At 43.1% G+C, this 14,730-nt stretch overlaps 1 long non-coding RNA gene across 1 annotated transcript in view; it reads right to left on the reverse strand.

The window, feature by feature from the left end:
• Window positions 1-14,730, reverse strand: part of LOC122700442 — a 32,872-nt gene that overhangs the window by 4,764 nt on the left and 13,378 nt on the right. Inside the window, exon 2 of the long non-coding RNA XR_006342774.1 lies at window positions 13,648-13,849. This is a non-coding gene — a long non-coding RNA (uncharacterized LOC122700442). The remainder of the gene's footprint in view (window positions 1-13,647; window positions 13,850-14,730) is intronic.

Here is a 14,730-nt window from a genome sequence, read left to right on the forward strand (position 1 = left end):
GAACCGATAACTGAATGAGATGCTGGTTTCTCAGTGAGTTGACTGATCTTTTAGGAAGTATACACAGGATCCTCCTGACTCTTAGTTACTACATGCCACTCTAGGTAATGAATCATTTTGAACTGCCCTGGGGCCTCCTTAGCCTGGCCCCTCTTCCCTTTATGCTTACCTGAACCTTCTAGTTTCTTGGCCCTGGCTGCTGACGTCAGTGGAGCTGAAGGGCCTCCATCATCTACATTTTGGCCTCAGCATGCTTCAGCCCTAGGCTCTTTCTGTTTAGGCTGGTCCACAATTAACAGAGTTAATAAGGGTGAGTAAAGATGCTTGCAGAGTACCTCAGATCACATGACTGATTCAAGAACTGACCTCAGGTCTCCTGGCTCCACAACAATGATTTCCTATCACACCCTGAGCTTCCCAGACACCACACAAATTGCTAGTCTTTGTGCTAGTGATGAAGATTATCACATACACTACCCCTTGGTACAGTGGTTTTTACCAGCCGTGCAGGAGTTCATACTTCTAAAGGCACATCAGAAGTTCAAGGAAATGAGAAGTCATGTGACTTTTTTCCTTTTAGTTAAAAAAATATAGCAGTGATGAATGCCTGTTATAAAATGATTGAATGGTACAGAAGTATGTATGTAAAAAGGGAAAATCTCTATCTATACTACCTTCCCATCTCATCCCAACCTAATTCTCCTTCCCACTTCTTTCCTCAAAGTATGTACTTTTAACAGTGTAGTGTAATTAAGTCCAAACATTTTAAATATATTTATAAACATTATGTATAATAATTTATATACAGATAGAGTTTTTTAAAAATCCTGTAGTTTTAAAAACATATTCAATATTATTTTTTAAAATTGTGTATGTTGAAAGTGAAAAAAGGACCCCAACTTTGTGATGGAACATACCCTTGGCTGAAGGAGCATGATAGAAGGGCCTTGTTCTGGTATGCGTATAAGGAGAAATAGCAGGAAACATGGCAAAACCTGGCGGGAGAACTAACGCAAAGGGAGTCTTGTTCGTGAGATGGCTCGAAGACTCTCATCAGCAGTGGAAGCGGTGGGCATGGCTCACTAGGACACCCGTGTAGGGCACGGCCACAGACTACCATCTACAGGCTGCCAGGACCCAGCTGGAGACGTGGATGTGGACAGAAGGAAAGGAGCTGAGTAGGTATGTTGGGATGAAAAACAGGACAAAAATGGATTTGTGAAGACAAGTCACAGACTAAGAGAAAATATTTGCAAATGACATATCTGAAAAAGGACAATTATCCCCCTTAAAACTTAACAGTAGGAAAATGAACAATCCAATTAAAAAAATAGGCAAAAGACATGAACAGATCTCTCACCAAGGAAGTATGGTGGTGGTGGTGGTGTAGTCACTAAGTCACGTCCTACTCTTGCGACCCCGTGGACTGTAGCCCACCAGGACCCTCTGTCCATGTGATTTCCCAGGCAAGAATATGAAGTGGGTTGCGATTTCTTTCTCCAGAGGATCTCCCGAACCCAGGGATCAAAGCCAGGTCTCCTGCATTGTAGGCGGTCTCCACTGGAGGCGGATTCTTTACTGACTGAGACACCAGGGAAGCCACCAAAGGAAATATACAGAAAGCAAAAAAAATATGAAAAGATGCTTCATATCATATGTCATCAGGGAAATGCAAATTAAAATAACATGGAGATGGGACTTCCCTGGTGGTCCAGTGGCTAAGACCCGTGCTCCTAATGCAGAGGGTCCGAGTTTGATCCCTGATCAAACCCAGTGAACTAGATTCCGCATGCTACACTAAAAGATCCTGCATGTTGCAACAACCCTAGTGCTGCAACTAAGACCTGATGCAGGCAAAAAAAAAAATAAAAAAACACACAAAAAACAAACAAAAAACCATGGACGGGCTTCTCTGGTGGCTCAGTGGTAAAGAATCCGCCTGTCAATACAGAAGACATGAGTTTAATCCCTGACCCAGGAAGATCCTACAGGTTGTGGAGCAACTAAGCCCATGTACCACAGTTATGTACTCTAGAGTCTGGGAGCCTCAACTACTAAGCCCATGTGCCATAACTATTGAAGCCTGTGCACCCTAGAGCCCCACAGCAAGAGAAGCCACTGCAATGAGAAACCTGCACAGCACAACTAGAGAGAAACCTCCTCTCACCACAACACTTGTGGTGTCAGTGTTCACTACATGTATATTTTAAAGGCCAAAATGAATACTGACAACATCAAATACTAGTGACAATGTGGAGCAACAGAAGCACTCACACTGCCGGTGGGAATACACAATAGTATGCAACAGTCACTTTGGAAGACAGTTTGGTGGTTTCTCACAAAACTAAACGGATTCTTACCATACAATTCAACAACTGCATTCGTTAGTATTTTCTCAAATGAGTTGAAAACTTTTGGCAACACAAGACCATACATGAATGTTTATAGCAGCTTTGTTCATAAAGGCAAAAACTTGGAAGCAACCAAGATATCCTTCAGTAGGTGGACAAATACACTGTGGTATATTCAGACAGTGCAAAAGAAAAAGATGAGCTGTCAAGCCATAAAAAGACACTGGGGGAAAATTAAATGTATATAACTAAGTGAAAGAAGCCATCTGAAAAGGCTACATACTGTATGATTTCAATTATATGACATTTTGGAAAAGGCAAAACTATGGAGACAGTAAAAAGATCAGTAGCGGTCTGGGGTGAGGGGAGGAAGAGTTCAGAGAGCCCAGAGGATTTCTAAGGCAATGAAATTATTCTGCATGATAAATGATGGTGGATATCTGTCATACCGCACAATTGCACTCATCTCACACACTACCAAAGTAATGCTCAAAATTCTCCAAGCCAGGCTTCAACAGCACATGAACCGAGAACTTCCAGATGTTCAAGCTGGATTTAGAAAAGGCAGAGGAACCAGAGATCAAATTGTCAACATCCACTGGATCATCGAAAAAGCAAGAGAGGTAGACAAAAACATCTACTTCTGCTTTACTGACTATGCCAAAGCCTTTGACTGTGTGGATAACAACAAACTGTGGCAAATTCTTCAAGAGTTGGGAATACCAGACCACCTGACCTGCCTCCTTAGAAATCTGTATGCAGGTTAGGAAGCAACAGTTAGAAATGGACATGGAACAGACTGGTTCTGAATTGGGAAAGGAGTACATCAAGGCTCTATATTGTCACCATGCTTATTTAACTTATATGCAGAGTACATCATGTGAAATGCTGGGCTGGATGAAGCATAAGCTGGAATCACGATTGCAGAGAGAAATATCAATAACCTCAGATATGCAGATGACACCACACTTAAGGCAGAAAGTGTAGAGGAACAGAAGAGCCTCTTGATGAAAGTGAAAGAGGAGAGTGAAAAAGCTGGTTTAAAACTCAACATTCAAAAAATGAAAATCATGGCATCCAGTCCTATCACTTTATGGCAAATAGATGGGGAAACAATGGAAACAGTGACAGACTTATTTTCCTGCGTTCCAAAATCACTGCAGATGGTGACTGCAGCCATAAAATTAAAAGATGTTTGCTCCTTGGAAGAAAAGCTATGACCAACCTAGACAGCATATTAAAAAGCAGAGACATTGCCAACAAAGGTTCATCTAGCCAAAGCTATGGCTTTTCCAGTAGTTATGTATGGATGTGAGAGTTGGACTATAAAGAAAGCTGAACACTGAAGAATTGATGCTTTTGAACTGTAATGTTGGAAAAGATTCTTGAGAGTCCCTTGGATTGCAAGGAGATCCAACCAGTCCATCCTAAAGGAAATCAGTCCTGAATATTCACTGGAAGGACTGATGCTGAAGCTGAAACTCCAATACTTTGGGCACGTGATGGGAAGAACTGACTCATTTGAAAAGACCATGATGCTGGGAAAGATTGAAGGCAGGAGGAGAAGGGGACAACAGAGGATGAGATGGTTGGATGACATCATCGACTCGATGGACATGAGTTTGAGCAAGCTCTGGGAGTTGGTGATGGACAGGGAGGCCTGATGTGCTATAGTCCATGGGGTTGCAAAGAGTTGGACATGACTGAGCAACTGAACTGAGCTGATTTGTCATACATGTGTTCAAATCCATAGAACCCAAGAGAGAACCCTAATGTAAAGTATGGATTCTGGATGGTAATGATGAGTCAATGAGGGATTATCACTTGTAACAAATGGGGCTTGTGAAGCAGTGGAACAAGCCCTGTTCTGGAAGCTCCAGCCCAGTTTTTACCTTGGCATTGCCTCTGACTTGCTGTGCAACCTGGAACAAGTCCCCTCCCCTCTCTAGGCTCATTTTCTCTTTGTGTGAAGTGGGCTTGCAGTTCTCAAGGGTCTCTTATTTCTTAAGGTTTTATGCATTATTTCCTGGCAGCGGAACTTTTGAACATTTCCTAAGATAAGGGTAATTAGAGTAACCATTGAGGGTGTTTGCTAAGTGCTATGGTCTCATTTAGTCTAGAGACCAGCTCTCTACTATTAGACCCATTTTACAGATGGAGTAGCTGAGGCTTAGGGAAATTGACCAATGCCACAGAGCTGGTCAGTGGTGACACCAGTATTCAAAGAAGGTAGACTCCTCTGCCCTCCATCTCCACCACACTGAAGGAAGAGCCTCTGAGCTCTGCTGCCTGCAAAAGGAGAACAGAGAATATAAAATAAAAGTACTTTATGTTAGACATGAAATGGGTCTGACCATGGACACTCTCCCAGTCACCTCTACAGCATCACAGAGAGCCAAGACAGAACTCCAAGGGCATGGCAAATTTCAGAGGATGGAGGGTGTGCAGATTTCAATATCACTGGAAAAGGAAAGATAGAGGATAGGCTCTTGGGGCTAAGCTCTGGAGATATGAATGCTTTTCGGGGAAGATAAAATGGACTTCTAAATTAAAGGGAAAATTCAGGGGTTATCACTCCATTGCTATTCAGAAAATCCATAACTTTTCTTCTTTTTTTGAATCACATAATTTCTTTTACTATGAGATGAAAAATTGATCCTCTCAGAGAAAAAGCAAATAGTAATTATTAAATTTTACCTACAATTTCATGAGGTTTGTGGAATTCCTATGAAGACTCTGGCCTAGAGAGACTCAGGATGAGAGTAATCGTTAATCAGTAATTATGCTAAAAATAATAGTGGAAGTATTATTATTAAGCATCAAGTACACTAACATTTACAAAACAACTGCATACACTACTTAAACTTTCCAATAAGCAGGCTGTCAACCTCCTCCCCCTTTCTCGGCTACACCATGCAGCATAAGGGATCTTAGTTCCCTGACTGATAGGGATAGAGAGGATAGTTACACAGGTAGTTGTAGTGGTCTCAGTAGGGCATTATAGGTAGAGTTGGAAACTGAGGGAAATTTGGGGGACCACTGTAAGTTAATGATCACTCAAGAAACCCATCAGAAAGTCGTGGAATGAAGCAAGCTTGCTTAACGGTAAAGCCATGAATAAAAGCAAGAGATATATCCCAGGTTATTAAGTGAAAGAGAAAAAAATGAGGCTTGCATTCTGCTGGCTGTGGTCAGCAAGACAGTGATCCTTAGAACCAAGGACAGGAATTTAAGGGAAAGGTGGCATTCCAAAGTTGGAGATTCTCATTATATAGACACCTGAGATGATTCAACACATTTTAGTAATATGTTATCATCTTTCTGCTATTTGAGTAAGTGCCATGACAGTCCCAGTTTGACTTCATAAGGTCAAATACTCTCCTATCTGATATGAAGGAGGAGCTGGTGATGTAAGCCTAATATCTACTCAAAGAATGAGGAAGAGGGAGGTCTTTTCCCTCTTCCCCACTTTACTTTGATTATAAAAATGTAGCCTGCTTAACCCTTGGGGCAGAGCTCCATCACCTGCCTGCCTGCAGCCCTCACAAGCATCCTATATTAACAAATCTACTTCTCATCTATCGCTTTGCCTCTCACTGAATCCCTTCTGTGCTTAGACACAGAGAACCTGAGCCTCAGCAAATCCAGACACCAGGTGAGTGACTCTAATTGAAAGATCGTGGGTTCAAGTCCCAATCAGAGTTGCATGGTTTCACAACCAGGGATCAAACCCGTGTCCACTGCAGTGGAAGTGCGGAGTCTTAACCACTGGACCATCAGGGAAGTCCTTCGATACCCATTTCTACAGAGGAGAAAACTGAGGTTCAAAAGAGCCAGGGAAGGGAGTGACTGTACTTGGGCAGGTTTCTTTTAGGAGTGCCACAGGATACACACACACACCTACACACCTTCATACAGTATTAAGCCCACTTCTACCTTTATGTTTTTAAAGAAGACTGTGCCTATCCGTGCATAAGAGATATGGCTCATACATCATTCTTTTTCCAACTGTGTACTATTTTGCAAAAGGCTATTTCATGGTTTATTTAACCAGTTTGGTTGTCTCTCCCGGGTGGGGAGAAGGTCAACAGAAGTGGACGGTACCATGCAGCAGCTTTCACATGTATCTAAGAAACCCCTCAAGGACACTAAGACTAGACTGGTGGTTGCCAAGAGGTGTGAGTGGGGTTGGGAGAAAGTTGGACTGGGAGCTTGGGATCAGCAGATGTAAACTGGTATATAGAGAATGGATAAACCACAAGGTCCTACTGTACAGCTCAAGGAACCATATTCAATATCCTGTGATAAACCATAATGGAAAAGAATAGGAAAACATACACACACACACACACACACATATATAACTGAGTCAGTTATTAACACAACGTTGTAATTCAGCTAGTTATGCCTGACTCTGTGCAGTCCTATGGACTGCAGCCTGTCAGGCTCCTCCATCCATGGAATTCTCCAAGCAAGAATACTGGAGTGGGTTGCTGTGCCCTCCTCCAGGGGATCTTCCTGGGGATAGAATCCATGTCTCTTACATCTATCTGCATTGGCAGGTAGGTTCTTTACTGATAGTGCCACCTAGTCTTCACTTTAAGAAAATTAAAAAAAAAAAAACCACCCTCAGATCTCTCCAACATCATCCTTAGAAGACTTCGGGGTGGGGGGGGGTAATAAGCTCCTTGTCAGTAAGGGTATTCAAGCAGAAATCAAGGTATGCAGGAGACGGTTAACTGGTAGTTTCTATTCCCACATCTTTTTGGTGTGTCTTCCTCTACTGCAGAGGGAAAGGGAAGTTAGTTACATCTCCTACACCCTTAGAAGTCTGTTCTTTCCTTTCTGGCCAAAAACACTGATGGAGTAGCACCCCTGTGGTGGCCCCTCAGCTGGGTGCTAGGGACCCACCACTACCAGGATGCAGAACCTGCCTTCCATGAGCTTAGTTGTGTCAGGTAGTTAGAACAGGGAAAAGGAGTCCAGAATGGCGGTGGCTAAAAGACCTGGGAGGGAAAAGCCCACGAAAATAGAACAAAGGAAGGTCCGAGGACCAGAGTGAGAACCTCAGGTAAAACAAACAGCACTCCTGGCTGGCCCAATTTACATAGGACAGGCCCAGGGAGAGAAAAACATATAAAAAGAGGAGCCAAAGCTCTCTTCTCTCTCTCCCGCGCGATGGGGCGCTCTTTTCTTTGTGTCTTTGGATCGACGTGGCCTCATGCCACGAAGATGGATTTTCCTGCTATTATCTAAATAAAATAGAGCTGTAACACTGAGCTGCAACACTGATTTGTCTAAGAGCTGTAACACGGTCCGTTCGAGACCTGAGAGCTATAACACGGTCTGTCCAAGACCCGAGAGCTGTAACACGCTGAGGGGGCTTTAATGTCCGTCACTCCAAATCTTTGTTGTGACGAGACAAAAACTGAGAAGCGTACACTCGGCTGACAGTTGGAAGTCACGAATATCAATCAGGGTTTCCCATATGGAAGTAAAAAAAATTTTCAACTGTGATAAGTGCTCTGAAGGAAAATTTCAAAAGGCTGAGTGTTTGTAATAAACAGTAAGGTTTCCCCCAAAAAGAGGTTAAGTCTCCCGCACAGCAATGTTCTTTTCACCTCCTTGCTCTAACTAAATTCAGCATCCCCCTAAGGTCACTGCTCCTCTGCAGGCCTCTGAGAGAGGCTCCCCTCTCCTCATATCACGTGGCCAGGAGCCAGGGAGGATCCTTGTTCCTGTTTCTTTCCCCCCTACTCTCTAAGACAGTTGGCTCCACGGGCCAGCAGACCACGGCACCTCTACTTGCTTCAGCATGCACAACCCTCAGATCCGCCCCCCTCTTCCACCTAGCACCTTTTCTCTCTCTCTCTCTCACTGTTTTTATCTCTCTCTTGCCCTATCTCTCTTCCTCCACCATTTCCCTATGATCATTCTTTTTTTAAAAAATTTATTTATTCAGCTGTGCTGGGTCTTAGTTGCAGCATGTGGGATCTAGTTCCTTGACCAGGGATCAAACCTGGGGCCCCTGCTATGGAAGTGTGGAGTGTTAGCCACTGAATCACCAAGGAAGTCCCTTGTTGTGATCATTCTTGATAAGTTTATCCATATAAAACTGTCACCTGTGCTCCAGTCTCTTAAATCCTTGAACCCCCTTTTGCTTCCAAATAGCTTGTTCTCCACCCTACCCCACACATTCCCTTCTACCATCACACCCTAGACCTTGTCATTATCAAAACCTGTACCACTCTTTTTTTTTTTTAAGTTTTACTGGAGTATAGTTGATTTATAGTGTTGTGTTCCTGCACCACCTGCAAAGCCTCTGTTTCAAGCACCCTATTTTCTGGGTGCCATACCAGCTCCTGCTGGTCTGTTTCACATCCACTAGTGTGTAGACCCTACCAGACTGCGACCACATCAGGGTCTCTAGTCTAATGCTAGTCTGTGACCCAGCCACTGCTCTTCATCCCCACATAGCTTCACTCCCTTTTTCACCGGTGACTGGTCAACCGTGCAGGCTCCCGGCTACACACTCTCATCCCCTCGTCCCTCTCCTTGTTCTGCAGCCGTCCTCCAAAGCCACAGCACAGTCCCGGTGCACCTTTGCCTCTGCTTTAAGACCACACCCAAGCCACTGAATGTGGCCGGAGAGCACAAGGCAGGTTTGCCAACCAGTCACACTTTCAACTTATGAAAACCTCAGGTGGTACATATAGGCAAAGGAATATTACTCAGCCATAAAAAGGAATTAAACTGGGTCACTTGTGGTGATATGGGTGAACCTAGAGTCTGTCACAGAGAGTGAGTCAAAAAGAGAAAAACAAACATCATATATTAACACAAATATATGGAATCTAGGAAAAATTGTACTGATGAACCTATTTGCAGGGCAGGAATAGAGACACAGACATAGAGAACGAACTTGTGGACACAGTGGGGGAAGGATAGGGTGGGACAAATTGAGAGCATAGAATTGACATATGTACACTACATGTGTAAAATAGATAGCTAGTGGGAGGCTGCCATATAGCACAGGGAACCCAGCCCCAGCTCTGTGATGACCTAGACAGGTGGGAAGGAGGGGGTGGAGGGAGGCTCAGGAGGGAGGGTTTACATGTATACATATGGCTAATTCGCACTGTTGTACAGCAGAAACTAACACAACATTGTAAACCAATTATCCTCCAATTAAAACAACAAAAACAAACCTCAGGTGAGTCCTAGCACTGTGGGGCGAACCTATTTGTCTTATTTATGTTGCTCTTCCACTCTTTAAGAGGCTATTTTCTGAATTCAAACCTCCATTACTTTCCCTCTTTTCACTGTCAGCTGATGACATTGTTCTTATTTCACTGAGAAAACAGAAGCAATTGTGAGAACTTCCTTATTAACCTCCAGCCACTAAACCTACACACTGACATGTGTCTGAATACACAGACTAGGCTTTTTCTGCCATGACAATAGCTGAGTCATCCTCATCCTGCCCTAAGTCCCTTTATCTTGTGCACTGGATCTCATCCCCTTTCCTTCACTTACTGAAGAGCCTTCCTCCTGCAAAGATCCTTCCCTCTCTCTTGCATCATCAAACCTTTATTTTCCATTGTGTCATTCCCATGAACATATAAACACCACAGGACCTTTCACCTCTCATCTCTCTGTTCCCTTCCACAGTCAAACTCCTTAAAAGAGTCATCTCTACTCACTCTCCAATTTCTCACTTTCCATTCTGTTGGATTTACTTCAGCTGACTTTACCCTTATTACTTCACTGAAACTGCTCTTGCCAATGGCAACAATGCCTCCCACTGCCAAATCCAAAGGCTAAACCTTAGCCCTCTTCTCACTTGTCTTGACAGGAGTAGAAATTTCGGTCCTTTCTACACACACAATTTTTTTTTCATTTATTTTTATTAGTTGGAGGCTAATTACTTTACAATATTGTAGTGGTTTTTGTCATACATTGACATGAATCAGCCATGGATTTACATCTATTCCCCATCCCGATCCCCCCTCCCACCTCCCTCTCTACCCGATCCCTCTGGGTCTTCCCAGTGCACCAGGCCCGAGCACTTGTCTCATGCATCCAACCTGGACTGGTGATCTGTTTCACCATAGATAATATACATGTTTCGATGCTGTTCTCTCGAAACATCCCACCCTCACCTTCTCCCATAGAGTCCAAAAGTCTGTTCTACACATCTGTGTCTCTTTTTCTGTTTTGCATATAGGGTTATCATTACCATCTTTCTAAATTTCATATATATGTGTTAGTATACTATAATGGTCTTTATCTTTCTGGCTTACTTCACTCTGTATAATGGGCTCCAGTTTCATCCATCTCAGTAGAACTGATTCAAATGAGTTCTTTTTAATGGCTGAGTAATATTCCATGGTGTATATGTACCACAGCTTCCTTATCCATTCATCTGCTGATGAGCATCTAGGTTGCTTCCATGTCCTGGCTATTATAAACAGTGCTGCGATGAACATTGGGGTGCACGTGTCTCTTTCAGATCTGGTTTCCTCGGTGTGTATGCCCAGAAGTGGTATTGCTGGGTCATATGGCAGTTCTATTTCCAGTTTTTTAAGAAATCTCCACACTGTTCTCCATAGTGGCTGTACCAGTTTGCATTCCCACCAACAGTGTAAGAGGGTTCCCTTTTCTCCACACCCTCTCCAGCATTTATTGCTTGTAGACTTTTGGATAGCAGCCATCCTGACTGGCGTCTACACACACAATTTTTACCGCTGCGGTGATAGACTCTAACATGCTGCCTGCTTTGATATGTATGGCATTCATGCTGTTGTTTATCTCCTCCTCTTGAGTGTGAGTGGGACCTGTGCTTCTAACCAATGCTGCTGCTAAGTCACTTCAGACGTGTCCGGCTCTGTGCAACCCCATAGACGGCAGCCCACCAGGCTCCCCCGTCCCTGGGATCCCCCAGGTAAGAACACTGGAGTGGGTTGCCATTTCCTTCTCCAATGCACGAAAGTGAACACTGAAAATGAAGTCGCTCAGTCGTGTCCGACCCTTCGCGACCCCATGGACTGCAGCCTACCAGGCTCCTCCATCCATGGGTTTTTCCAGGCAAGAGTACTGGAGTGGGGTGCCATTGCCTTCTCTGCTTCTAACCAACAGAATGTGACAAAGATGATGTAATGTCACTTTCATGATTACATCATGTCATATGAGATTTTGTTTTACCGGCAAACTTTAGAGACTTCAAAGTCTAGTGGGCTTTTTTTCTAAGGTAACAGCTTATTTCTTGAGTGGTGGGCATACAGGTACTTATTCTAATATCATTCTTTAAACTAGACATATATATTTTATAAACCTTTCTTTATACATGCTATATTTCACAAGATAAAATTTAAGACCTGCAATAAAGGAGATATTCAACAAACAAAAAGTCCACCTGGCTTTAAAGAAGTAAGTGGTCATGTTAGGAAGCCCACATGGTTAGGAACTGAGGGTCAGCAAAGAGCTGAGGGTCGGCAAGAAGCTGGAGCCCTAAGTCCTACAACAGCAAAGGAATTAATTGTGCCAAAAACCTGAGCTTGGAGAACTATTATTTTCCATTTGTGCCTCAAGATGAGACTAGAGCTCAGCCAACACCTGGTTGCACCCAGTGAGCCCCTATAAGCATAGAACCCAGTTAAGCCATGCCTGAACTCCTGACCCACAGAAACTGAGAGACAATAAATGTAAGTCATTTTAAGCCACAAAGTTTATGGTAATTTATTAGACAGCAATTCGCAGAGTCAGACACAACTAAGCAACTAACACAATAGGAAACTAATATAGCTACTCATCTTTTTTATACGGTTGTTTTGTCCATAATAGCATCTTACATTGTATTTTTAAAAAAACACAGTCACAATGTATTTTCATATTAAACAGGTACCATTCAATACCTTCACATGGCAAATTGTGACCACAAAACCCCAGGGTTTAAGTGAGGGTTCAGAGGAGAACCCAGACGCTCTCATACCTCTTATAAAGCATGACCCTGACCAAATACCTTTGTCTCTCTGAGGTCCAGTTTCCCATACAAAAAATGAATTGGGGGAGGTGGCTTCCCTGGTGAGCCAGTGGTTAGGACTCAGTGCTTCCACTGCAGGGAGATGGGTTCAATCCCTGGTTGGGGATTTAAGATCCCAAAAGCCACAAGGGGTGCCCCCCCCCAAAAAAAAAACAAGAATGAATGGGTTGTAGCAGACCATCCAAAGAAACTCTAAAGTGTGACATATAATGACTCTGTGGCTGACTGACTGAGGGCCCATCCAGTAACTGTTGGAGGAAGGGTGTTGCTGAAGTACAAAAAAGGACTCACAGAGCTGAAAGATGCGGGAGATGAATTTCCTCCCCTATTAACTTCATTGGTGAGAAACTGAAGCCCGGATGAAAGGGAGTTGCTAGGACATGGCAGAGTCAGCCTCAGCCCTTCCCTCTGGGCTCTTACATCAGTGTTTTCTTCAGTGGCAACCAGGAGGCACTTCTCTCTTCTAAGGTCTCCCAGGCTCTTTGTTACCATTGTGAGGTAATCCCAAGGTCTGCCCACCTACTCTACAGATGGGACCTAGTTGGTTTGCTCCAGATCTCTTAAGAGTTTGGGCCCAGTCCTAGGAATATTCCTCATCCAGTGTGGCCTTTTCCTGCCTCATTTCAGGAAGACCTACCAGTTGGTGTTGTCCTGTGCTGAGACTGAGATCAAGGAAGCTCTTGGCCGAGTCAGAGGTAGGGGAGTGTGTATGGGTGAGATGGAAGCTGTGTGCTGTTTTCAGGTGGACTGGAAGCTAGAGTTTTGGAGAACCTGAGATCAGTAAGCTCTTGGAGGCTCCCAAACACACACTCTAAAAATTAATATTCATATTCTAAGAAATATATCCATAGTTAAATCCTTAATTAATTTTTTTGAACCAAGAGATTTTTAATTAAAAGCTAGAGTCTCCTTATCTGACTGTCTCCATTCCTCTTCCTGGGGCAATTCTTTTTTTAATTGTTTTTGTTTGTTTGTTTTAGTTCTTTAGTTCTCCACTTCTTCTCTATAATGCACTTCAATGACATTTCTCAACTAATCAACATGATGTTAGATGAAAATTTACACCTGTCAACCTCCCCTACCCCTCCTCTCAATACAATTATTTCATTTTAGTTCCTTTTAACATATCTTTGTACTTTTAAAAATTATGTAAGCATAAAGATAAACTTCTTATAAACAGTTATTTGTGTTGGTTTCCTATTGCTGCTTTAGTAAATTATACATTTTGTGCATAAGACAACACAAATTTGTTACCTGGTGGTGTTGGAGGTCAGAAGTCTTAAAATCAAGATGCTGGCAGGGCTGTGTTCTTTCTGGAGACTCTAGGAAGAATCTGCTTCCTTGCTTTTCCAGTTTCTAAAGGCTACCTGTACTCCCTTGGCCTGTGACCCCTTCCTCCATCTTCAAAGCCAGTAGAGTAGCATCTTCTCTCTTCTCTGACCTTCCTGCTTCCCTCCTATAAGAACATTTGTGAAAAAAAAAAAAAAAAAAGAACATTTGTGATTACATTAGGCCCAACTGAGACAATCTAGGATAACCTCCTCTCATCAAGAGCTTTAACTTACATCTGCAAAGTCTCTTTTGCCGTCTAAGGTAACATTCACAGGCTGTGGAAATTAGGACCTAGACATCTTGGGGACCATCATTCTGCATACTCCACTATACATCCTGGTTTTCTTGGAACAGTCCCACTCTATGCCTGGTGTTCTGGTGTAAAAATGAATACAGCTCCTTTCATTCTCAAAAGTATCTCCACCTGAACAAAAAAAAAATCATACAAACACAAAACTTACCCATTGGGTCCCAATCTCTTTTATACCATAACACATGTGGAAAATGCTAACATTTTATACATTGTCAGGATAAAAGAATTGCTCATGACTATAGGTAACTGTCTCAGAAGCTCCAGCCACCTGGTTGCCCCTGGGGGAAAAGTACCAATATCAGTATCCCTATAACCCATTTATGGTACCCCACTAACCAATGCACACCCCACAAAAGCAATATAATATGTTTTAAAGCCTGTTCTTTGGATGTGCTCCTGTAAGAGCAGCATTTGATTCTAAGGAGTGTACTCTGGTTCTCATACACATGCACTGACAATGCTCCTGTCATTGCGATCCTGCCTGCAGGTTAGCTTAGGTTGACAGACAATTGGCATTTTTCACATATGCCCTCTGGTTCTGTGTCCCTGCAGAATTTCCCATCCCTTGAGCATTCTCCCATACATCAGAGTGTTGGATTGATAGCAGAGTGGTCCTACTGGATTCTCTGGATGGGCTTTTGGACAGTCTGCAAAATTTTTCTCTGGGTCTGCGGAATGCATAAATCTCTTAA

Source organism: Cervus elaphus, chromosome 9, assembly GCF_910594005.1.
Source record: "Cervus elaphus chromosome 9, mCerEla1.1, whole genome shotgun sequence".
Classification (NCBI taxonomy): Eukaryota; Metazoa; Chordata; class Mammalia; order Artiodactyla; family Cervidae; genus Cervus; species Cervus elaphus.